Source organism: Chrysochloris asiatica, unplaced genomic scaffold, assembly GCF_000296735.1.
Source record: "Chrysochloris asiatica unplaced genomic scaffold, ChrAsi1.0 scaffold00022, whole genome shotgun sequence".
Taxonomy (NCBI): Eukaryota; Metazoa; Chordata; class Mammalia; order Afrosoricida; family Chrysochloridae; genus Chrysochloris; species Chrysochloris asiatica.
The window spans coordinates 19404934-19408441 of NW_006408540.1; the positions used below are offsets into that span (position 1 = coordinate 19404934).

General features: G+C 44.2%; 1 non-coding gene across 1 annotated transcript; it reads right to left on the reverse strand.

Moving 5' to 3' along the window:
- Positions 1-220: 220 nt before the first annotated feature.
- Positions 221-292, reverse strand: TRNAE-UUC. Its single transcript has one exon. It is a non-coding gene; the product is annotated as a tRNA-Glu (tRNA).
- Positions 293-3508: the final 3216 nt, after the last annotated feature.

Genomic DNA, 3508 nt, shown 5'->3' on the forward strand with positions numbered 1-3508 from the left:
TCTTTATTCCAAATGGTAACTATTTCATACAACCTCTGTCCCTTCCCCTGTGTTCAGACGGAGGTAACCGGATTTGGGTTTAGGAGTACTTCATCCTCACAGTCTCCAACCTGAAACTTCCCCGTCTGCTTCTGCAACAGGATTATAGTTTTTTTTCCAAACATAGTAGTTTCTCCTTGCTGAAGGTCTTAAAGAAAAAAAGACCTAAAAACAGACGGCGTTCCCACACCGGGAGTCGAACCCGGGCCGCCTGGGTGAAAACCAGGAATCCTAACCGCTAGACCATGTGGGAGACGACGAGTAGAGCGCCAAAGTTGAGTAAGTTAAGTCGTTATTGTCAGCTTCCGTCTGCCCCGCCCCACTAATCCCTCGCTGTCCTAGTTCTTCTGCGCCTGCGTGGGTCTCTTGCAGCCATTTAGCCCTTTTAGCCTGTGGTTTATTCTTTCATTTCTGAAGGCGAATCTTTGAGACTCTTTTCTTTCTACATTCTCTCCCTTTGTGACCTCATCTCGCCTCCTGATTCTACATACTACATATATACCGACGAGTCGTAGATCGGATGATTCATTATTCATAGCTCCTCACAAGACATTCTGCAAAGTACAAAATGACAGGTGTTTTGAGTCTTACAGATTCATTAATAGGAAACAACTACCTTGTGTAGTCAGAAAGCCGCCACAGTAGAGGTTGAAATGGAACGGGGACTCTTCCTCTCCTCTGCGAGTCCACCAGACCCAGGTCACTGACTGCACGCCCAGCAAACCTGTGTCCCTGACCCTGAGCCTGCCCCTGTCCTCTCGCCTTGGACACAGGCACCAGCCATTCTCCGGAAAGGTGATGATTTTCCTATGAAGAAACTAACACAAGTAAGGACATCCCTGGACGCTGCCGCCGCCGCTGAAATATTCCTGTTGACTCAATGACTAAAGGCAGGATTTGTGTCACTAACAGAAATGGTTTGTAAATGTAGCTTATAAAACTGGAAAGAATCCCTTCCTGCAAGCATTCATTACTGATGGAAATTCCTTGTAGGTACCAAATCCGCCCTCGATTTGCAGGGGACACTTCATCAGCAGCAATTTGTGCCTGGACATATACTCTTTGGATTAAAAAGCACAATGAGATAGCGGGCCCGGAAGAGCTATGCTTCTGAGGTTCTCCTTGTGGCTTAAGCTACATAGAAGTGGTTTTTGTTGTGTGTGTTTTTAACCAACAGTGGACACTGTGGAGACCATTTTAAAACTAAGATTGCGGCTCTGAATTTTTCCTCCATGCTCTCCACGTGTCCCAGCGACTTTCAAGTTTTCTCTCTCTGTCTTTCAGATTAACTGATGACATTCACCAGCAAGAGGGGAGGGACAGAAATAGAATCAAAATATAAGCTATTCTGCCTGATATTTATTAATGCAGATGAAGCCAAAACAGGGAGTGAACATAATCGAAATTGTAAAACTATGAGCATCAACTACAAACCTACTATGTGTTGTCCTCACTCCAGCGGCTGTTTGCTCATTTATCCCCACAACGTACCTCTAAGGTAGGTCTTATCCATAGTTAGGAGGCTGTTGGTTATTATCTTTTTATCTTTGAACACCTTCCTTCCAGGGACTTATGCTTTAGAGCACCAAAGAAAACTCGTCCAAACCAACCTCATGAATTATATAAAACCTTACACTGGTAGCTCTCAACGTGGGGTGCCGAGACTTACAGACATTATCAGTTTTGTATTTTCAATTGATGAACATCTCCTTTAAAAAAGCATTTTGCCCGTTTTACACTTTCTATTGTTAGCCATCCATTAGGCAGGCATCATGCTTAGGATGTCAGTAAACCACATGTCATACTTACCTGGTTGTTGTTATTGTTAGGAGCCATCAAGTTGGTACCAACTCATAGCGACCATATGCACAACAGAACAAAACACTGCATGGTCCTTTGCCAACCTCACCATCATTGTTACTCTTGAGCCCATTGCTGCTGCCACTGTGCCAATCCATTTCGCTGGGGGTCTTCCTCTTTTTCTCTGACCCTCCACTTTACCAAGCATGATGTCCATCTCCAGGGACTGGTCCCTTCTGATAATATGTCAAAAGTGTGAAAGACAAAGTCTGACCCTCCTGGCTTCTAAGGAGCACCTCACAAGGGCATAGATTTAACAAAAAGAAACTTTGTCTCAGTTTAGGATGTTAGAAGTCTAAATTCAGGGTGCTGACTCCAGGGGAAGGTTTTCTCTGTTGGCTCTGGGGGAAGGTCCTTGTTTTGAGTTTCTGCTCCTGGATGATCTTCACGCATTTCTCTTCCTCCATCTCTGCCTCTCTTATTTGGTTATATCTCAAAAAAGATAGATTTAGTGCTAACTTTAGCAACGCGTATACTAAATTGGAATGATATAGAGAAGATTAGCAAGGCACCTGCGCAAGGACGACACGCAAATTCATGAAGCATTCCATATTTTTAAGAAGGGCTGGCTGGTCTGATGTTTAGGGAGGCATGTGAACTCCCAAGCCCAGGGACACAGATGTAGCCGCCAAAGGCAAAAACTGAGTGAAGTGGCCAGCTGGTATGAAGTAGAGGGAGGCATGCAATCACTCCCAAACTTGCAGATAGTACCCTTTTGACATAGCTTGCATGGCTGGCTGACCAGAACTCAACCAGATAAAGATAAAGAAGTTTGATACAGGGAATAAGCGTAAATTGCTACCATTTGATGAACTGGACCTATACTTATGGATATAATGGCTCAAAATTCCAACTGAAAGGAAAGGTCTCTTCACATAAAGGACCAAACTTGCCTCCTCAGTACATTGGGTTGATAAGGACAGGCAACTTAGACATTGACTATGAAAAATGGGGGAGCTATAAAGGCATGGTCTGGCAGCATAGTGGTTACGAGTTGGGCTACTAACCTCAAGGTCAACAGTTCGAAACTGCCAGTGGTTTCGCAGGACAAAACTGAGGCTTTCTGCTCCCGTGAAGATTTACAGCCTCAGAAACCCTTTACAGCCTCAGAAACCCTATACAGGGTCACTATGGGTCAGAACCGACACGACGGCACTTAACAACAACAACAGCAATATAAAGGCATGAGCAGTCCTAGTGTGGTGCTGTGGGTTAATGCACTGGACTGCAAAGTTGGTTTGAACTGCAATGTCAGGGATTCAAGCTCACCAGCCACCATAACAACAACAACAATTAAGACACAAAATGGCTGGCTTACAAGCTTTCATGAGTGTGCTTAGTTTCAGAATGAGGTGGTAAGGTAGAATCCCCACTTAATAATTTTCCTCTTGTCCAGATGGGTCTGGTGAAAGGGGGTGGGGGATGATGGGGACAAAATTTTATGATTAAATTGTGAGTAATTATTAGCAGGATTAATCATGATTGTCACAACGATAAATGTAGACGGTATGTAACTGAAAAGGGGAGTAGTTAATCTTCCATTTCAGGAACAGAGGATCCTAGGACCAGCAAGATGGAAGAGCGTGACAAGAATGTGGGATCCTAACTA